The following is a 23,566-nucleotide window of genomic DNA, read 5'->3' on the forward strand; positions in this document are numbered from 1 at the left end:
CGAGTCAGAAAGCTCGTGCACCCACCCTAAATGCAGGTTTCGTCAGCTCATACGGTCGCGACAGGTGGAGGCGAGTCAGAAAGCTCGTGCACCCACCCTAAATGCAGGTTTCGTCGGCTCATACGGTCGGGACAGGGGGAGGCGAGTCAGAAAGCTCGTGCACCCACCCTAAATGCAGGTTTCATCGGCTCATACGATCGCGACAGGGGGAGGCGAGTCAGAAAGCTCGTGCACCCACCCTAAATGCAGGTTTCGTCGGCTCATACGGTCGCGACAGGGGGAGGCGAGTCAGAAAGCTCGTGCACCCACCCTAAATGCATGTTCTGTCGGCTCATAAGGTCGCAACAGGATGACACAGTTTGCACTTTTTTAATGAAGAAGCCCCCAAGTCGGAGAGTGTTTTTATTACTTCATAATGAAACTGAAAAACTTACAAAACGTGGAGCTTTTAAGAGCTCAAGTGTAGTAAGGCCGCAAATGAGCAATATTCCAGGGGCGAGTTGACTCAGCCTCTCTAGTCGGTCGATTAGGCCGAAGATCCATCAAATAATAAGAGCCATTGCGGAGGTTCTTGCTGACGACGAACGGCCCTTCCCAAGGGGGTGATAGCTTGTGCATACCTGCCCGATCTTGTATCAGACGAAGTACTAAGTCGCCCTCCTGAAAAGTCCGACTCTTAACCCGGCGACTATGATAACGCCGCAGATCTTGCTGGTAGATAGCCGAACGAGCCGCAGCCAGGTCACACGCCTCTTCCAAGGCATCCAAGGAATCCTGACGCGCTAGCTCATTATCTTGATCCACATATGCAGCAACTCTAAGAGAATCATGTCTTATGTCAGTAGGGAGGACAGCCTCTGCTCCATAGACCAAAAAGAAAGGAGTAAACCCCGTGGATCGATTCGGGGTGGTCCGAATACTCCACAGTACCGAAGGTAATTCTTCAACCCAACACCCTGGAGTCCTTTCCAGGGGAACCATGAGCCGAGGTTTAATCCCTCGCAAGACTTCCTGATTCGCCTGCTCTGCTTGCCCATTGGACTGCGGGTGAGCAACTGCAGAAACATCAAGCCGGATATGTTCTCGACGACAAAAATCCAGCATCGCTCCTTGGGACAAGTTAGTACCATTGTCCGTGATAATACTGTGCGGATATCCAAAACGGAAAATCAGCTTTTTCAGAAATTTGACCGCTGTCTCTGCATCGCAAGCTCCAACAGGTTCCGCCTCAACCCATTTAGTGAACTTATCAACTGCCACCAATAAGTGAGTTTTCTTGTTAGAGGACATTTTAAAGGGACCGACCATGTCCAGCCCCCAGACCACGAAGGGCCAAGTAATGGGAATCATCCTCAATTCTTGAGCCGGCACATGAGCCTGTCTCCCATATCGTTGGCACCCCTCGCACCGCCGTACTATGTCTTCTGCATCTGCATGAGCCGTCAGCCAAAAGAAACCATGTCGAAAAGCCTTTGATACCAAAGAACGTGACCCGGCGTGATGCCCGCAGTCTCCAGAATGAATGTCATTTAGGATCACGCATCCTTCCTCGGAGGAAACACACCGCTGAAAGACCCCAGAAGCACTCCGTTTATATAACTCGCCATTAACGATGACCATGGATTTGCTACGTCGAACGATCTGGCGAGCCAAAACTTCATCGGTGGGTAATTCGCCGCGAGTGAGATAAGCCAGATAAGGAAGAACCCAGTCCGGAGTGACATGGAGAGCCGCCATGAGCTGAGACTCGGGATCTGGTATCGCCAACTCCTCCTCCGTGGGTACAGCCACAAACGGTTTATGCAAGATATCCAAAAAAACATTAGGGGGGCGGTTTTCTTTGTGAGACGAGTCGCGAGAGGGCATCAGCTGCTTCGTTGAGTCGCCGATCAACATGATCCACCTGATATCCATGAAAATAGCCCGCCACATCAGATACAGCCCGTCTGTAAGCCGCCATCATAGGATCCCGAGAGTCCCACGTACCCGAAACCTGTTGCGCCACCAAATCTGAATCCCCAAAACATCTGACTCGGATTAGGTTCATCTCTTTTGCCAGTCGCAAACCGTGAAGCAGAGCTTCATATTCCGCCGCATTATTCGTGCAGGGAAACATGAGTCGGAGAACATAACAGAACTTATCTCCTTGAGGGGATATCAGCACCATACCAGCCCCCGAGCCCTCCAACTGCGTGGATCCATCAAAGTAAATAGTCCAATAGGTAAGGTCAGGCCGATCTTCCGGAGCCTGAAGTTCCGTCCAATCGTTAACGAAATCAACTAGTGCCTGGGATTTGATGGCTGTGCGGGGGGTATATTGTATGTGATGAGACCCAAGCTCTATTGCCCATTTGGCGATTCGCCCTGTTGCCTCCCGATTTTGGATGACGTCGCCGAGGGGGGCGGAACTGACCACAGTGATCGGGTGCTCCTCGAAATAATGTTTAAGATTTCGACTCGCCATGAACACCCCATAGACCACTTTTTGCCAATGCGGGTATCGCTGTTTGGAAAGAGTTAACACCTCACTGATACAGTATACCGGACGTTGCACCGGGTATTCCTTTCCTTCCTCCTTTCTTTCGACGACCACAGCCACGCTGACCGCCTTGGAATTTGCCGCGATATACAGGAGCATAGGCTCCTTTTCAGTTGGGGCTGCCAGGACCGGCGGATTAACCAATTGATGTTTCAAGGCCTGAAGCGCCTCGTCTGCCTCATCTGTCCATACGAATCGGTCGGATTTCCTCAACAATTGGTAAAGAGGAATCGCCTTTTCCCCAAGGCGGCTCACGAAACGACTTAGAGCCGCAATGCGACCCGCCAGTCGCTGAACTTGATTAACATTCGTCGGCTTCCCGAGAGAGGTAACCGCTTCAATTTTGTCCGGGTTAGCCTCGATGCCACGCTCCGATACCAGAAAACCCAGTAATTTTCCTGCAGGTACACCAAAAACGCACTTGGTAGGATTTAGCTTCATCTGATATACTCGTAAATTATCAAAGGTTTCCTTAAGGTCTTCCAAAAGTGTCTCCCCCCGGCGGGTCTTGATCACAATGTCGTCAACGTAAGCATGGACGTTGCGGCCAATTTGATTATGAAGACAATTCTGGATGCAGCGTTGATAAGTCGCCCCTGCGCTCTTGAGTCCGAACGGCATGGCCACATAGCAAAAGGCCCCGAAGGGGGTTATGAAGGCCGTCTTCTCCTGATCTTCCACGGCCATCTTGATCTGATGATAACCTGAATAGGCATCCAAAAAGCACAATCGTTCGCATCCCGCCACCGAGTCAATGATTTCGTCGATGCGGGGAAGAGCGAAAGGATCTTCGGGACAAGCTCTGTTGAGATCCGTATAGTCAATACACATACGGAAAGTGACATTCTTCTTGAGTACTAACACCGGGTTAGCCAGCCATTTGGGGTGAAAAACTTCCACGATGAACCCGGCGGCTAAAAGACGGGCGACTTCTTCTCCAATCACCTTGCGTCGCTCCTCGTTAAATCTGCGGAGGTACTGTTGGACAAGTTTACATTTTGGGTCAATATTAAGATGGTGCTCAACGAATTCTCTCGGTACACCCGGCATGTCAGAGGGCTTCCATGCAAAGATGTCCCGATTCTCACGGATGAATTCGATGAGCGCGCTTTCCTATTTGGGGTCCAGACCCGTCCCAATGGTGAACTACTTGGATGAATCGCCAGGCCCGAAATCGATTGTCTTAGTATCATCCGTCGGTTTGAACTTGAGGGGCGACTCAGAATCTGTAGTCGGCTTTTTGAGTGGTGACATGTCTGCCGGGTCAACATTGGCCCGATGATGTTTGAGCTCTTCCGCCGCACAGGCGACTTCTGCATAAGCCGCGTCCCCTTCCTCACACTCCTTTGTGATTCTTCTATCTCCATCAACCGTGATGGGTCCTTTGGGACCAGGCATTTTGAGCTTGAGGTAGACGTAGCACGGGCGGGCCATGAAGCGGGCGTAAGCCGGTCGCCGGAACAGCGCATGGTACGGGCTTTTCAGCTTGACCACCTCGAAGATTAGAGACTCCGACCTGTAATTCTGCGCAGTTCCAAACGCTATTGAGAGCCTGACCCGGCCTATGGGATAAGCCGACTTGCCCGGGAGAATGCCGTGGAAAACCTTGGTTGAAGGCATCAAGTCTTTCTCCAATAGATTCATCCTCCGGAAGGTGTCGAAGTATAGGATATTAATGCTGCTGCCACCATCCATTAATACCTTTGACAGGGTGTAACCCCCCACTTGGGGAGCCACGACTAATGCCAGGTCGCCCGGGTTATCTATTCTTGGCGGGTGATCCTCTCTGCTCCATGTTATGGTCTGCTCGGACCAGTGGAGATATCTCGGAATCGCTGGCTCAGTTACGCTGTACGCCCGGTGATTTACCTTTTTATCACGCCTGCAAGCATTAGTGGTGAAAACGTGGTACTGCCCATTACTTAGCTGTTTGGGATTGCTGCGGAAGCCCCCGTTGTCATCCTGGTCCTGTGGAGCCCCCTGTGGGGGCGGCTGCTGGAAAACTCCCGGCGGGTTGTGCCGCCGCTGGTGGTGCACCGGGTACTGGTCGCCGCCTGGTTGCGGGCCTCCTTGAGCCCCCTGTTCGGGAAAGCAGCCGAAGGGGTTCTGCCTTTGGTTGGACGCGGCGAGTTGGTCCTGGCGCCGGTTCGGATCTTCGTTTTGGCTCTTCTTGATTGCCTCTGCCCGAAATTCTCGCATCACGAAACAGTTCTCCCAAGAGTGGCCCGCCGGGCCGTCGGCCGTGGCGTGGTGCGGGCAAGGGCCTTTGAGTAGCTCTTCATAATTACGCGGCCTTTTCCCACTGAAACCTCGATTCTTCTTTTGCCGTCATTGGCATTGGTGTTGGCAACCAAGTCCAAGGGCTCCTCCTGTGGCCTACGCTTGCCGTTGGTCCCCTGATTGTGACGGTTGCGGCCCTGGAAACGGGTGTGATTTTCTGTCGAATCGCCCTTTTTGGGCGAGTTACCCTTACCATCCTCGTCGGGATCCTTGGTATCATCGGTCTCGGCATACCTAGTGAGGGTGTCCATCAGTTCGCCCATGTCCTGAACTTTCCGTTTGAGTCGCCCCAATTTCTAGACCAACGGTTCATAGTGGCAGTTGTGCTCGAGGATAAGCACAGCTTGTGCTGCCGTGATACCATCTGATGAATGAATAATTTCTGCGACCCGCCGTGACCAATGGTGTGCCGACTCATCCGGGCGTTGTACGCAGTGTTGTAAGTCGACAATCGTCATCGGTCGTTTACAGGTTCCCCGGAAGTTTTTGATGAAACGCTCTTTCAGCTCGGCCCAGGACTGGATAGAATTGGGAGGTAAGTTTTTCAGCCAAATGCGCGCCGACCCCTCGAGCATCATGGTGAAATATCTGGCGCAAACCGCCTCATTTACGTCGAGCATGTCCATGGCAATCTCATAGCCCTCAATCCATGATGTTGGTTCGAGATCTGGTGTGTAATTAGGCACCTTTCTTGGTCCTTTAAAATCCTTGGGCATTTTTTCGTTCCGAATGGCTAGGGACAAGCACGGTACCCCAACTCGCCCTCCGGTCCCTGCGAGGGGGGCCTGGGCGTCTTGAATGTTGGGGAGATCTCTGCCCAGCGGGTTCCGCTCGGGCGGGTTGTCCTGCGGGAAGTGTCGCGGGCCACTGTTTACGGCTGGCTGATCCTCCGGCCTACTCCTGGTATAGCTCGCCTGAGGGGTGGAGTGCAATCTCTCAAGGCTCTGTGAGAACTGTGCGTTTTGAACCACCGCTGTTTTCAACATCTCGATGGCGTTCCTCGCTTCAATCTCAGCTGGGGTGTTGCCGTGAATCGGAAGAGACTCCAAGTGGCGAGTTGCGGCAAGCACGTTATCCACCGGGTTGGAGAAGTGGCCTTGAGGGGTCCGGAAACGAGGAATTTGACCCTCAGTCGGCTGAACCGGCGGGTTAGGTGGGCGGCCCGGTCCTCCTGCTGGGGCGGCTCCCATCCCGAGGGTTCGAGGGGTGTCGAACAGACGGGTCGGGTTGAGGTCATGGGGCAGGCGACCCTGGTGTCTCCGCTGATGGACGGCGTCGGACGCGTGCTGCTGTCTTTCGAGCCGCCAGTTGTCAGTGTTCAATCGCATCCTTTCGGCCGTGATTTGGGCTTGTCGAGTCTCGATCCTGGCGGACTCCATCTCAGCATCCTGATGGGCCTTTTCTACCGCCTCTCTCAGCTTTGCTAACTCTGCATTTATCTCCTCTTGGTTCTCTGGCGTGAGGGGAGTTGACATTAGTCTCGTGATTTCCGCCGCTAAATCCACCAGGACTACGGATGCACTTCTGGATGTCCCGCCGGTCCCATCGCCTCCGGTGGGGTTTTGTGCGGGTTGAGTTGCCCCAGCCATGTAGATGGCGATCTGGCGGCGGGTTCGATCAAGGATTTCCGGATCCATGGCCAGTGACAAGCCTCCGAGACCGTCCCCGTGGAGAGACCGGATGGAATCTGAATCGCCCATGGATGACTCATCGTCAGAGTTAACCGGGGTAACCTCCTGAGTCGCCAAGTGTTCTGGTTCCTCCGATCCCTGCGTGAACCCCACAAAGACCGGGCGAGTTAGATTCTACGTTATGACTGGGCGGACGTACCTGGCCGGCTCGACGATGTCGGTGGAGATGTCCGGCTCAGGAACGGATGATCCGATCATGCCGATGAAGATGTTGATCTTGCCGAAGGGGACCCTCTAGCCCGATTCGAGAGAATTCGCTTCAGGTCCCCATCGTTGGTTGTCGATGTAGGTTATCCCGCAGCAGCTCCGAGTCATGAGCGCCGTCGCATAACTCCCAAACCCTGGTAGGGCTCCCTTTGAGAACTCAACTCCACCGTGCGTAGGCCCCACGGTGGGCGCCAACTGTCGTGGTTTTGTCACGGCAGATGTCCTCGTGAAAGGACTTAGTACTGGAGCCATCGCACCTTGGTGGCGACTCAAAGGGGTTAAGCGGGAGGAACACGGCGATTTACCCAGGTTCGGCCCCTCGAGAGGAGGTAATAGCCTACGTCCTGCTTTGTGTGTATTGATGTGGATTCGATTACAAGGGAGGCGTAACTCGCCTAACCTAGCACTCGATGATTTTCTAACCCCCCCTCTCCTCCTTAGGACTCGCCTTTATATATAGGTCGAGGCCTTAGGGTTTACAAGAGTCCCTTCCTTCTTACAATTCGTGACCATTGTAGTCTCTAAGTCGCCGTCCTTCAAAACCCGGAGACCTTCCAGAAATCATAACCGTCCCGCGGCTTTGAACCGGCCAGGCTGAAGCCCAAGTAACCTGGAGGATGAATCGTCTTACTGGTAACCCGGCCCACCTTGGGCGGGTCACTTAATAAGTAATATCCCCAACACTATATGTTACCGAGTCCTTCTAGTATCCTTCGGCTAGAACCAATAACATTTGAAGACTACGACGTTCAGTGGATTTTAACCATAGAATTGAAGTTCATAAATTGCTTCAACTCTTCCATAATACTCGGTACCTCCTTCGGCGATAGCAGAGACATCACAATATGTAGATTTTCAGTCGGCCATAGATAGCTCATTGCCAAAGGTAAGAAAGCGATACCCGTTGATGTTGTATTTCTCAAATGAACGGACCTTATAGTCAAAACCATTAGCGACTTCTCTAATTTCGACGTCCATAGACTCTGAACTAGCCTACGAGTTCAATATGAAAGGATTGTTGCATTAGCCAAAAATTAGACAAAGAAATGAAATGGTCTATTAATGGTAATTACTGTTTTTTTGAACCAAGAGATGAAATGGGGATAGCCGCTTCCATGCTTTGCCAGAAGCTCATACTCTTTGACGGAATCATTTTGGATCATCGCTGCATCCGAGAATTTGTCGACGTATCGACTATATCAAATATCTGGGAATAAGAGCAGTTCAAAGGAATTAGAAGTTATGAAACAATGTACCAAGAACTTACTCAATGTAAGGCCGCACTTGTGTTAGGTTATTGAAGATATACAATAAAATGGTTCGCCAATCTTCAACATCCAACGTTATTGGTTTCGAAGCACCGACTGGTGTGAGCTTCCCTTTGAATAGACTGAGGTTGGATCCACCTTTTTAGGGTTTCCAGCATTGTATCAAGGCTTTGGATTATGCAAATGATGATTTTTCTCTTCGTAGTGTGTTGTCACGAGGTTTGCCACTTCCTCAGTAACGAATGCCTCGACCGTCGATGCTTCAGTTCTACGTTTATTTTTACAGTTTTCTTGAAGCGTCTTCTACATCCTCTTAGTTGCAAAGCACCAACGGTTTTGCACGCCCCCCCCCCCCAATCTTGCCTTGGTCGGGAGATGTAAAATCAAAAGTTGCATTGGATTAAAGAATCCCGGTGGAAAGATCTTTTCTAACATGTAGAGAAACTCCGGTGCAAACTCCTCCATGTCATCTACCACGCCATGCGATACTTCTTTCGCAGAAAGAACACGGAAGAAATAGCTCAACTTTGCCAATACTAGACATTCATCCTCAGGAATAAAACCACGAAACCACCGGCATTACCCGCTCAAGCCATATGTGCCAATCATGACTCTTGAGACCAAATATTTTCAATTTTTCAAGACGCGCTCCCCTCTTTAGATTCGCTGCATACCCATCGGGGAACATCAAGTGCATTTTGACCCACAAGATAATTTCCCACATAGTTGGCCTTCCGAGATTGAACCAGGCCTTTGGCTTCAACCTGTTTTACTTTCCTTTCGATTGCGCATGTTTTGTAACGGTCTATCATATAGAATCTCTTGATCTACTCTTGCCTTAGGATTGTCCTTTGACTTCCCCTCTATGCCGAACAATGTACCAAAAATGGCTTATCTAATATTCTTTTCAGTGTGCATCATGTCGATGTTGTGTGGAAGAAGGAGGCCTTTGAAGTAAGGCAGATCCGAGAAACATGTCTTGTGAGTCCACGCGTGTTCCGAATTATACCCCTTGAAATACCCTGGACGCACTGGATCAGGCTCGAGAGCGTTTAACTGATCCAGGATCTGTTGGGCAGTCAATGCAGGTGGTGCTGAATTTTTAACAATTGTACCTTTTATGAAGTTCTTCTTGTCTTTTCTAAACTGATGGCGAGGATCCAGGAGCTGTCTATGCAAGTCGAAGCAACAATACTACTGACCCGCCTGCAGCCAATGAAACTAAAGAGCTACCTTGCATGTGGGGCACGGGAACCTTCCATGCGTACTCCAGCCAGAGAATAGCGCATACGCCGGCAAGTCACGCATCGAGTACATGTACCAGACATGCATTTTTGAAGTTTCCTTTTCTAGCGGCGTCGTATGTCTTGAACCCACTAACCCAATATTCTTGCAATTCATCCTTAAGTGATTGCGTGTACACATTCATATTCTTCCCCGGATAGTTGGGCCCTGGAATTATCAACGTCGGGAATATGTTCTTTCTTTGCATAATCTGTCCGGGGGGGGAGATTGAGTGGAATGACAAATACAGGCCAACAACTGTATTCGGTTGCCATCATACCAAATGGAATGAACCATCCGGGTCGATGCAGACTCGAGGATGCCTTGGATCTGTCGCTTTATCCAGATGTAATGCATCAAAGTGCTTTCACGCTTACGTATCCAATGTGTGTACCAATATCTTATTCCCATCTGCATCTAGTTCGGTTCTTTTTCCCAATTTGTGCCATGTCATCTGTCTGGTCGTCTCTTCGAGCATGAAAATACATTGAAGTCTTGGTATGATTGGCATGTACCAACGAATATTAACAGGGATTTTGGTCTGCCTCTTCTCACCCATACCGTTGTCTACCACAACATACCTAGAAGAGTTGCAAATGGGAAAATAGTTCAAGCCCACATACTCAAGCTTAAATAAGACACATCCGTTCTCACGGGCATCTATCTTCTCATAGGGCATCTTAAGTACACAAAGTATTTTGTCCGACTGGTACAGGTTTGCAAGCATGACATGACCTTTGGGTAGAAAGCGTCCAAATATTGTCATTATCACGTCATAGCATTCTCTGGCCAAGTTGAATTGAGCCTTCACAGACATTACTTTCGCAATGGCATCCAGCTGACAAAGCTCAGTGTGCTCGTGGAGAGGATGTTTTGAAGACTACAATATTTCATAGAAGGCCTTTGCAGATTCCTCCATCTCATCGTATGAATCCCGAGCATCATCAAAGTATTGCACCATGTCTTCGATCCCGGTACCATGCTCGTCGGTGCGACGACGAACCACCTCAGCTCTGGTAAGTTGGACACACTCATCATGAAATGTCCACACCGTATAATCGGGCGTAAAACCCCTCATGTGCAGGTGTTTACCCATTAGATCCTTTGTTTGTTGTTTAAAGTTGTCGCAACCAAGAGAGGGGCACCAGGTTTTTCTATCGCCATTTGCAAATGCGGCTTTCACAAACCCTTGGTTTTTGTTAACCATTCATTGGTCATGTCTTTCTGAATAGTGTGACAGTTGTACATCCACGCACGATCACTCATCTTGCCTATCTACTCGACACACAAGACTGGTGATATTTGATCATCTGTAAGGTTACAGTTTAACCAGTCAAGAAGTGATATTTGAATGAAATATTAGATCGGGAAACCCTTAAAACCTCAGCATCAGTACAAACATGGCAAATGACTTTAAATATCCTACCGTGGGTACAACTTCCTCCCTTATCCATTGCTCACTGTTCAGACCTCAGATTGTTGTGATTCAATAATAGAAATTGCATGTCTTCTATGATTACATCATTGTTTCATTTTAGATATGATTGTCGACATAAATATCTTAAACTACCAAGCATTTATAACACTCCACCAATATGATATAAGTTTCAGAACAAAAAACGCGGCTTAACTTATGGATATTTAAGCCTAAAAGATGCAACCAGTGTGGATAAGTGTAACCAAGGCTTACAATTTATTGCCCTTTCTGCTGTTTGATATCATCTAAATTTTCATAGTTGTCAATGCTTCACGTAGCCTTATCTAATCCAACGATGGCTACTCCTTTCAGCTTCTATCGCATAGTTTATGGTATTTTTTATCGATGATCGACCAAGGGAATTTTTTATCTAATCCAATGATGGCTACTCCTTCAGCTTCTATCACATAATACGGGCTTTATTGTCCTTTTTCTTGATAATGTATTCATCAGTCAACCGAGGGAAAATGTATATATTCTGTGCCAATATGAAATTACCGCAATAGTCTCAGTGCCTTCAAATATGAGGTAAATTGTCCAAGTAAAGAATTATGTACCGCAATAGTCAATAGATAAAAGGTGGGACTGTAGTTTGCTACTTTACGCACTTGGGATTACTGTATCTTATCTGCGATTCTTAAGAAGTTGCTCCCACTTCTTCCTATTCTCTCATGGTGCACACTGTCCACATCAACATGTTGACAAGTCAACTTTCTTTCAACATGCAACCTCCACATCAGCGTAGGAAAAAAATCAACAGATCCTTAGGTTCCCATCCGACTGGGTCATCAATATTGTTTTAGGCGTTGATTCAATATAGCCCAGCCATCAGCAGCACTACGATCTCTTCTAATTTGCTGCATGCGTGGGATATCATGGCCACCGAAGAGAACGAACCCTTCCTCTTCTGCCTCCTGTAACTGACCGGTCAATCAATCGATTGCTTCTTCCATAATTATTTACTCGCTCGGCTCTCCTCTCTCCTGAGGCTGCATATCTCTCGATCTCCCAACTATCTTACTAGGTCGCTCACGTCGCTCGTGTTGAAATTAGTAGTGGACCTCAGGTCTATAAGAGAATTTCAGAAATCTTTAAGGGTCCATATGGATGGTGGCATGATAAGGTGGTGGTGGTGGGAAGTTTAGTCCCACCCCGCTAGTGGAGAAAAAGTTGGACCCTCTTTATAAGGATCTCTCTTTCACATTCTATTGAAGAGTGAGAAGAGAAGATGCCCTCGCGCACTCCTCCTCCGCCGCCGCCTGGCTCGCTGCGGGTTGCGGGATTGAGCCGAGCTTATACCTACGCGCTTATTTTTGCCGGTCAGGATCAGAGAATACGTAACGGAGGGCTGTTACCGACTCGGACGTGGGTTCAGCCCACGTCTCCACCCGGCTGCCTATTTAAGCAGGGCTAACGCCAACCCTAGCCGTCATGAGAATCAGATCGTATCTGCCTCACGCGCTCGTTCCTTTACTGCTGCCGCCGGCGACTCCGTTCCGTTCACCGCGTACACGGTCGACGGAAGAGCAAGCCTCCGAAACCCCGCCTCTTCGGTTCCTGTACGGGAGAGGGGTGATTAGGTTTTTGGGGAGGGATCACGCGACTGCTCGGCTACGTCCACGTCGTCCTCGTCATCGTCATGACTGAACCGTCCGAGGCCGATCGTCTCGCCCTTGAAGCCGAGAAGAAGAGGACAGAGGATGCTACCGCTGCATCCGCTGCCAACATCGCTGTTACGGTCAACTGGCCTACGGGAGGGTATAGCTTGTTTATCCCACTCATGTTTGTTTCAATCCTAGCAATTATACTGGCAAGCAGTGCAGCCGGCCTTCGATTTTACCTCCTTTTGCCGCTCCCATGTACCTGCCATGGGCCAGGGATTGTAGAGCATCTACCTCAGGCGTGTCTCACTTCCAACCACGATCTACGATTGCGGTTCCCTTGCCGATGCCGATAGGGTGCCTTGAGCAACTTCAAGACAATGGTCGCGAATTTGATTTATACTGTACTAGTACAAATGCCCGTGCGTTGCAACGGGCTAAAAATATCGTAAAACTTGCTCCGTGTGTCAGTTTCTTATATCCGGTTCCGATAAACATCGGTTATAGTTTATAATCTTATTGTTTTTTGGAGTATGACGCGACCTGACGATAAATTCCCACGCGTACTCGTCCGGAAACCAGGCGGTTTGACAGACGTCTTGTTATACAAAAATTTCTTCTGATTTTGTGACATTTGAATATATAATGATTCTCACCTGGACACTGGGGCTTCTGTCATGAAAATCTTGGTTTCAAAACTTTGGAGATGTTCTACCTGGTGGAATTTAGCGAGTTTCACACAAGTACTCAGTAGTGTTTTAAAACGTCTTATATTGGTTTACAAGTATAACACGACTTGTGCCATAACCATGTAATGTTCGAACATTATTTACACTCATATTTGCATGATATCCAAATATGATATTAATCATCTAACACCACTTTTGCCATACCATGTAATGTTCCAGAATTGTTGTAGCAGGGTTATAAGTTAAGTATAAGAAAAGATGAGGTAGGTCCGATGTTGTGACAGGCCACAAGCATCAGAAACCTGAAATAGATGGGTTTCAGACCCAGCTCCTAATTGTCCTTTTGAGATGCTTCAACTCGTCGTCGTCCTCGCTGTCTGAAGAAAGATCCGTGTCTCTGAACACCTCCTTCCCTGCTTCCTTGCTCAATTCAGAAACAGAAATCCAAACAAAACTGAGCGGAAGCAGCAGCAGCAGCTCGGAGACTCATAGTGCTCACCTGCAGTTGCACCTTCTTCTGGAACTGGATGTTGACCAGGTGCGGCTGCGCGCCGTCTGACCTGACAAAAAAGAAAAAACCACCGGCGAAATTTTGTGCTACGTCAGCCTTAGTCTCTACAGAATAAATGCTAATAATCCGGCAGCTTCCGCACGATCGCCGCTGCGAGCGCGTCGGTGAAATTTCTGTCGCCGGTGAGCTCGCGGGCCATCTGTTCCACCAACGCCCTCTAGAATTCCGGCGACGCGACCTCTCGGCACACCTTCTTCAGGTCCGGTTGCGCCTCCCCTGCTGCCTCGACGACCTGCAGGCCTCCCCCGTCCTTGGTGAGGTCCAGCGTGATGGTCGGGCCGGAGGAGTTGATGGAGATGGAGCACGGCACCGAGCCGCCGCTCGACGCTGTTGCCGGGCTTGCAGGAGCTGGCGCTCCAGGTGGCCGTCTTGGCCATCTCCTGCAGCACGTCCTCCACCATCAGCTCCGGGCAGCTCTTCAGCCTCCCCGCCGCCGGCGCCGCCGCGGCCGTCCCTGGCGTCGGCGTCGCCGCCGCCTCCTCCTCACCGTCAGACTCCATCGATTCGGTGTTGGGTTGTCGGGCGGCACGAGAGGTGTTGGGTGCGCCCAACACCAGGCCTGGTCGCCCAGGTAAAGGAGCACGACTATGAGGGCTGCGTTCTTGGCGGCGACGCTGAGCGCGGTTTGCCACCTCGGTCGACCTGCGCGGCGGCGGCGGCAACAGTGGCATCGGTGCGCGACGTCGGGGTGGAGGGATGGGGGCGCTGGTCCAGGAGGGATGTGGATAAGAAGACCTTGACCACGGGGAGGGGTGTTTCTATAAAAACGAAACGTTTTTTAACTAAACAAAGGACTGTGGGTTGATTTCAACAACATACAGGGGGGGTTTCGCAAAATTGCCACGACGGAATTTGGTACTCCTCCCGTGTCATGCCTCCTCTGTTCTGGATTAACCTAGCTCTGCGCTGCTGGGAGGCTGGTTCGATCGGTTCCAGTGGATCGGACCAGGTGTACAAGAGTTGCACATTGCAGTTTTTTTTATCTCCTAGACTAGATATCAATTTAAACGAATAAATATGGTAATTTGGGTCTATTTGATGAGGCAAGGAGCAGGAGACTTCCTATAGTATCCTACGTTCCCCACCTTCATGCCCAAATAATCTGTCATACTTCACCAAGCCAACCTACCTTCGAGGAGATTTTCTTGCACTATCTGAACTAACCGTGTTATTTGTTAGTAGGTTTTTGATTGCCATGGAGGTTCTGATGCAGCGTACTACATCATAAAATAAGCCATGTGTTCTTTGAAGATTGAGAGTTCCCAGAAGTAGTACAGGATGTTTTTTTTACTGAATCTGTCAGCAAACTCAATCAGCAAAGCTTTCTTATGTACAAACCTTGCTCTTGCAAATGATTCAGTTATCAGCCGATTATCAAGAACCACAACTCTTTACAGCTTTGATCTTTGGTTGCAAATGCTGATGATTCCGAGAAGAACAATTCTATGCAGGAAAGGCATGGCCTCGTGATCACTGATCACAGAACAACATATGAAGCACAGTGTCATGCTCTTTCACAGACGCACACACACACGCATGTATATCTTTTTTTGATTACATACTGCTTGATTGCTAATATATATATCTTTGTTTTCTCATTTCTTTCCACCAATTACAGACGTGTGCTGGCACGATGCTTACAAAGACATAATTTTGCTTCCTTCACAAATAAACCATTCCACTCCACTGCCTTTGTTGTCAGTTATGCGTTATACTATCTGAGGTGTCATTTCTTTTCGAGCGCTGCTACACGGACGACAAATTTATGGCCGACGCCTGCACGATCCTAGCTGGCGGGGTCAACAGCTAGGGTGCATGCAGGAAGCGATGTTGGGGAGGATGCATCGTTCGCGAGTCGTGCAGACAATGTCGTGTGCAAAGCAAATTCGTTTCTTTCCTCTCTGAATTTGGAACTATTGTTTTCTGACTGCATGCACGTTTGGAACTTACTCCATTGAACAGGTTAGTGTACAATTTCTCTTGCCAACAGGTTAACTAATTATGATTTTATCGGCTATTTTTCTTTGTTGATGCCTATTATTGATTCATGAAATGATTTTCGGCTGTGGCCAATAAGTTATTTCATGCAGTACATATTTTTGCTTCCATTTTCTCTGTTAATCTTAAATTTCTTTGTAAAAGCAATAGCAGATCAAGAAATTATAAGATGTGACCATTAAATTGTAGCATTGGTAGGAAACAAATCATTGAAAATTTAAAGTCGAAACATGTTTTTTACGCAGCTTGGTTATATATGAATTTATGCAAGGTTGGCTTTGACCTGGAGGCCCGCGGTGGGGCGGGTCAAGGGGCCGGCTGGGAGGCCGGTTGTGGGGCGGGGCGAGTGGTAGGGCCGGCGTGGCGCGGGCCGGGGCGGTCGCGGTGCACAGGAAGGGGGAGCCGCAAGGAGGGGGCGACGCGGTGGTGGGCGGCGCAGGAAGGGGGGAGCCGCGGGGAGGAGGCAGCGCGGTGGTGGGGGCGCAAGGAGGGGAGCCGCGGGGAGGGGGTGGTGCGGTGGTAGGCGACGCAGGAAGGGGGGTCACGGGGAAGGGGCGGCATGGTGGTGGGCGGCGTAGGGAGGGGAGCCGCGGGGAGGGGGCGACACGGTGATGGTGGTGCGGGCGGTGCGGGGAGGGGGAGAGACAAAGAGGTGGGGAGATGGGGAGAGAGAGAGGTGGGGAGATGGGGTGGGGAGGGGCGGGCATCGTGGTCGTTATGTGGCCATCCCCTTTGCCGTCTTTTACCAGACGACAAAGATGGGGAGGCAGATGGCAAAGAGGGGCAGATGAGGGCAAAGATGCAGCTGACGGCAACCATGTCGTCCATGGTGCAGTGGGGCCAGTCTGGTCTCTTTGCCGTGTGCGTGTTGCATCTTTGCCATTTGTCGGCGGATGGCAAAGAACACACTGATGACAAACAATATCATTGCCATTAGCCCTTCTTTGTCGTCAGTTTTTTGGCACATGGCGGCAAAGAGTTTCTTTGTTCTCTGATTCCAGTAGTGATTCACATACTTGTGGGGAAGTGGATTGCACATATTTGCCGTGGAGTTATGATCCATCTTGGATTCTTAGTACACGTCCAAGTCTCCCTATTGTGCCTTTGGGGCACCAATGATAGTGGCCCACTCATCCATGGTATACTCGTACCGGTGACCTTTTGTCATCCAAACAATCCTTCCATCAGCATAAAAATGAGCAGTTGAATAGAATTGCATGATCATCTCATCGTTCCAAGCACTCATCTCTTTGTCAAAAAAATCTTCATGCCAACTAACCTGAAATTTTCTCTCACATGGGGAAAATAATTCTCATTGGCCTTGATATATTCCCAATCAACATATTGCATGTCATTGACGGCAGGACTCTTGTCAAGCAACAAAGTTACATAGAAATCTTGTTGCTCCTTAGTGTGAAAACGAGGGTCAATAGTAGTCCTTCTTTGGATAGAATATGGACTAGTAGACCTCCACTTCCTCAATCCTTGATCCCTTCTCTTCTTCATATCCTCAACAACTGGATGCGCAACATTCTGCAATGGCATGTGAGATCTTAGCTTCATTAGCACAGATGCATCTTCTTCCTCCTGTGCAGCAAATTCTTTGGATGCAGAGCCTTTGTTCTTCGGTGTTGGAGGAATGTCTAGTCTGGCATATTCCTTCCTCACAGGTTTGGCATATTCCTTCCTCACAGGTCTGGCATATTCCTTCCTCACATGTCTGGCATATTCCTTCCTCATAGTCTTCTTGACTGTGGTCTTCTCCTTCTTCTTCTGAGAAGAAATCTCCTCTAGGGTAAAATCAGCATCTTCTTCATCCGAATTCAGCTTCTTCCTAGACCTGGTAGCTGCCTCAGCAAGCCATGGGAGCTAGGTGTTCCTGGGTCAGAAGTTGTCCTCTCTAGACTAGTGCCTGAATCCATGTCAGCACTGGGCTCACTAAAGTTGTTCACACTATCCTTAGATCCTCACATACTGTCAAATAGCCAAGGAGACAAGCAGACCCTGTGAAAAGATTTAGAAGAGCTCAAAATATAAGCATCACAAATTTTAGAAGTTCTGCAAATATTTGAACTCTGAAAATTTAGGTTTAACATTCAGCAGTAATGGATCTCGGTTCCACCGAGTCAAAATTTTCGGAGCCATCGAGACTGACGTTCTCATCAACAGAAACTTGGCAACCCTTTTCAGTTTCACCGAAAAGAACAACTCGGTTTCACCAAGAACATCCTGAGTAACCCTAAAACAAAATTGGTATGACCGACTTTTCTGACTCGGTGACACCGAGATTGAATTTTGCGAACTGTTAACCCTAAGTTTTCCATTGTTCTCTAATCTACGAGATTTTTCTTCTGGATATAATGAGTAGAAACATAGACAGAATTCATCAAAGCCTATTTGTGCAAGAATCAGAAATAGGAGCGCAAAGAGGGGCCGGGTCAATACCCTAGCTCAGTGACGGATCCTCTACGGAGACGACAGCGGTGAAGATTACCGTCGACGGCGAAGACTCCGGTGCCGAGGGCGCATAGGAGAATCAAGGCGATGTCCTGTGGACTTGGGCACGACAGCGAGGAGGTGTGGGAGGCAACCTTTGAGGAAGTTATTTCAAACAACAGGTTCCAGAGGATATATATCCCTTGGCTGTCTATGACACCGAGATGGAGTTTTTGGTGCCACCGTGTTCCATAACTATCACGAGACAGTGAAACTCGGTGAGGCCGAAAATGACAACTCGGTGGTACCAAGATAAGAAAACCCGATGAACCCTAGGCTTCGGTGGGACCGAAATTCTGAGGTTGGTCACACCGAGATGCACTTGAGAGGTTTTGGAATTCAGCCCTTGTCGAGATGGATCTCTGAGTGCTCCTCACATAGAGTGTCTCTAAAGTGCTTGTTCAAATTTTGTGATGTAGCATGAATAGAATTTGAGACGAGAAAGCATAGATAGCTAGAGAGAGGTACTTAGGCATTCTTGTATGTACAGTTAGCCAAATAAAATAGAAAGCAAAATAACAACAATTGGATATCCTTGAATTGGCAAAATATGCATACCAACATGCTCACACAATAAGATGTCAAATAAAACATGGTGAACATGCATAAACACTCTAGTATCTGCCAAGAACTTTGGTGATGACGAAGTCATCTATATATGAGTATATTGACTTAGGATCCAAGCAAGAGTACTTGATCAGAGGTCATACTCATCGTTTAAGCACAAGTGGGGTTACCACTTGTACATAAAGCTTTCAATGTGTTCACATCTTTAAGAGATTCTTTTACTCAAGTCTTAGAGTAAAACTCCCCCTTGATGTGACATCCCCCCTAAGAGGGATAAACTAACCTTGGGTTCTGTCGTAGAATACTTCAAGTAGGTGTAGTAGTGGTGGATGCACATTGTTGATGAAGATCATCTTGAGTTGGGAGCATTCCTTGTTGTTTCTTACTCTTCTCACCTACATGGGTTAGTCCGACAGCACAAGAAACATATGCAAGAATATCTATGGACATGGAATGAAACGCATGTGATATGATGTCCAAAGTGTTCTAAATATGCCCTAGAGGCAACAATAAAATAGTTATTATTATATTTCTTGTTTCAGGATAATCGTTCATTATCCATGTTATAATTGTATTGAATGGAAACATAAATGCATGTGTGGATATATAGACAAAACAACGTCCCTAGTGAGCCTCTAGTTGACGAGCTTGTTGATCAAGGATGGTTAAGGTTTCCTAGCCATAGACAAGTGTTGTCACTTGATGACGAGATCACATCATTAGGAGAATGATATGATGGACAAGACCCAAACTATAAACGTAGCATATGATCGTGTCATTTTCTTGCTATTGTTTTCTGCATGTCAAGTATACATTCCTATGACCATGAGATCATGTAACTCACTGACATCGGAGGAATGCCTTGTGTATATCAAATGTCGCAACGTTACTGGGTGACTATAAAGGTGTGATGTCCCACAAGCGTATGGGATCGCAGCAGTTTTCGAGGTAGAGTATTCAACCCAAATTTATTGATTCGCTCACAAGGGGAAGCTAAAGGATATTCTCGAGGATTAGCAGGTGAACGTGTCAGATTCAACCACACCTGAAAGATTAGTGTGTGCAAGCAAAGTATCAATAGCAAAGTAGTATGATAACAACACAGCCAGAAACGATCTGGTGACAAGGCAGACTATTCTAACTGTTGTATCAATGGCGCCAGTAAAAGCTTTGACAATCCCCAGCAATAGCGCCAGAAAAGGCACGTTAACGAGAGACAATTCTTGAGACTATTGATATGCTTCCCTCGCAACGGCGCCAGAAAAGGCCTTGTTGACGGGATGTTAGCGCCAACAAAGTCTTGCAACAAGTAATAGCGGAGTAGCAAGGAACAGTAGTAGCAGCAGCAACAAAGAAACAAGTAACAGCAGTAGCGACAGCAGCAGCAAAGTAACAGCAGTAGTGACAGCAGCAAAGTGACCCAATCCCTCTTGTAGAAAGGGACAAGCCTAGGCAAAGTAACTTAGTGAGAACAAGTAGTAGAAGACTCGTAGGCAGTGGATCGGTGATGGATGAGTGTGACGGATATGATTCATCATGTAACAGCTATAACACGGGGAGATATGTAACTAGCTCACGTTCATCAATCTAATGTAGGCATGTATTCCGTATGTAGTCATACGTGCTTAGGGAAAAGAACTTGCATGACATCTACTGTCCATCCCTCACGTGGCAGCGGGGTCCTAATGGAAACTATGGGATATTAAGGTTCTCCTTTTAATAAAGAACCGGACCAACGCATTAACACGCGGTGAATACATGAACTCCTCATACTATGGTCATCTCCGGGAGTTGTTCCGGCTATTGTCACTCCGGGGTTGCCGGGTCATAACACATAGTAGGTGACTACAACTTGCAAGATAGGATCTAAAACACACATATATTGGCGACAACATAATAGGTTCATATCTGAAATCATGGCACTCGGGCCCTAGTGACAAGCATTAAGCTTAGCCAAGTAGTAGCAACATCAATCTAGAACATAGTGGATACTAGGGATCAATCCCCGTCAAGAACTAACTCGATTACATGATAGATCTCATCCAACTCATCACCGTCCAGCAAGCCTACGATGAGATTACTCACGAACGATGAAGAGCATCATGGAATTGGTGATGGAGAAAGGTTGATGATGACGATGGCGACTATTTCCCCTCTCCGGAGCCCCGAACGGACTCCAGATCTGTCCTCCACATGAAGAACAGGAGGTGGCGGCGCCTCCCTATCATAAACGTGATGAAACCTTCTCTCTGATTTTTTTTTCAGGCGAAACGGAAGATATAGGACTGAGATTGGGGGCGGTGGTGCCATGTGGGCCCCACAAGCTTGCATGGCGCGACTTAGGGGGTGGTCGCGCCGTGTGGGCTTGTGGCCCACTGGCACACCCCCTCACGTGGATCTTTGCGCAGGTATTTTTCTTTTATTCCAAAAAAAATCTCCATAAATTTTCAGGACGTTCCAAGAACTTTTATTCTGCACAAAAACAACACCATGGCAATTGTGCTGAAAACAGAGTTAGTCCGGATTAGTTCCATTCAAATCATGCAAATTAGAGTCCAAAACAAGGGCAAAAGAGTTCAGAAAAGTAGATATGACAGAGACGTATCAACTCCCCCAAGCTTAAAGCCTTGCTTGTCCTCAAGCAACTTAGTTGACAAACTGAGAGAGACAAAAGAAAAATTTTGACGAACTTTGTTAGATCTTGTTGTTGCAACTATGTCTAACTCATAACCAGAATTTCAGCAACATCACAAGCAAACCACATAAGAAAATGACATCTAGGTCTCACGGTAAACTCACATCAATGGCATAATCAACTAGCGAGCAAATAATAATAAGCCTCAAGTGTCAACACTTCAATCAAAACAACATGAAGCAGTACGAATAGATGGTATCTCGCTAGCTCTTTCTAAGACTGCAAAACATAAATGCAGAGCACCTTAAAAGACCAGGGGCTGACTAAACATTGTAATTCAAGGCAATGAAGATCCAGTCATAGTCACACTCAACACAGTTAAAAGCAAAGCATAAAAACGACAGAGGTGCTCTCTAATTGGTGCTTTTGTAAGAGGAGGATGACTCAACAGGAACATAAATAGACAGGCCCTTCACAGAGGGAAGCATTGATTTGCAGAGGTGCCAGAGCTCAAGCTTTGAAAACAGAGATAATAATTTTGGGTGCCATGCTTTCATTGTCAATGCAATGACTAAGAGTTCTCAATATCTTCCACGCTACACATTCTATAGGCGGTTCCCAAACAGAAAAGTAAAGTTTTGACTCCCCCACCACCAATCAATCACACTCCACGACTAGCCGAATCCTCGGGTACCGTCCAAACCAACTTCAATCCTGGGGGAGTTTTGTTTGTAATTATCTTTTCGATTTGAGCATGGAACTGGGAATTCCAATTACCGGCCCCTTTCTCGTGAATGATAGTGAATAAACACATATCGAGGATAACACACCTAGCATGGAAGATACCAATAGCCCCCTGTCACCACATGAGCGGTTCGGGCATGCAAAACAGATTATTTCTTGAAGATTTAGAGAGTGACACATGCAAATTTACTTGGAACGGCAGGTAGATGATATGTCTCCAACGTATCTATAATTTTGATGGTTCCATGCTATTATCTTGTCAACTTTGGATGTTTTATATCCATCAATATGCTATTTTATATCTTTTTTGGGACTAACCTATTAACTCAGTGCCAAGTGTCAGTTTCTGTTTTTTCCGTGTTTTTGGCCCATTTTCAGACGGAGTCCAAATGGAATGAAACTTTACAATGATATTTTTTGGACCAAAAGAGACCCCCGAAGCTTTGGAAGAAGGCCAGAAGAGCCATGAGGGATTCATAAGCCCTGACGCCGCCACCACCCCCCTAGGTGGTGGCGACCAAGCTTGTGACCTCCTCGTGGGCCCAGCCGACGTAATTCCACCGCCATAAATTCCTATAAATTCAGAAACCCCCAAAAAGAAACCTAGATCGGGAGTTCCGCCGCCGCAAGCCTGTGTAGCCACCAAAAACCAATCTGGAGCCCGTTCCGGCACCCTGCCGGAGGGGGAATCCATCTATGGTGGCCATCTTCATCATCCCGGCGATCTCCATGATGAGGAGGGAGTAGTTCTCCCTCGGGGCTGAGGGTATGTACCAGTAGCTATGTGTTTGATCTATCTCTCTCGTGTTCTTGAGATGTCTTGATCTTGATGTACCGTGGGCTTTGCTACTATAGTTGGATCTTATGATGTTCTTCCTCCTCTCCCTTCTTGTAATGAATTGAGTTTCCCCTTTGGAGTTATCTTATCGGATTGAGTCTTTGAGAACACTTGATGTATGTCTTGCACGTGTCTATCTGTTGTGATCAACTTGCGGGTTTGTGACATTGGGAACCTATGCATATGGGTTGGCACACGTTTGATTCATGTGAGTACTTGATGTATGTTTTGGTGATCAACTTGCGGGTTCATGACATTGGGAACCTATGCATAGGGGTTGGCACACGTTTTGACTCTCCGGTAGAAACTTTGGGGCACTCTTTGAAGTTCTATGTGTTGGTTGAATAGATGATTCTGAGATTATGTGATGCATATCGTATAATCATGCCCACGGATACTTGAGGTGACAATGGAGTATCTAGGTGACATTAGGGTCTTGGTTGATATGTATCTTAAGGTGTTATTCTAGTAGGAACTCTATGATGGATCGAACAGAAAGTATAGCTTCGTGTTATTTTACTACTGACTCTTGAATAGATCGATCAGAAAGAATAACTTTGTGGTGGTTTCATACCCGACAATAATCTCTTCGTTTGTTCCCCGCTATTAGTTACTTTGGAGTGACTCTTTATTGCATGTTGAGGGCTAGTTATATGATCCAATTATGTTATCATTGTTGAG

The sequence above is a fragment of the Hordeum vulgare genome, chromosome 7H, assembly GCF_904849725.1.
Source record: "Hordeum vulgare subsp. vulgare chromosome 7H, MorexV3_pseudomolecules_assembly, whole genome shotgun sequence".
NCBI classification, from domain to species: Eukaryota; Viridiplantae; Streptophyta; class Magnoliopsida; order Poales; family Poaceae; genus Hordeum; species Hordeum vulgare.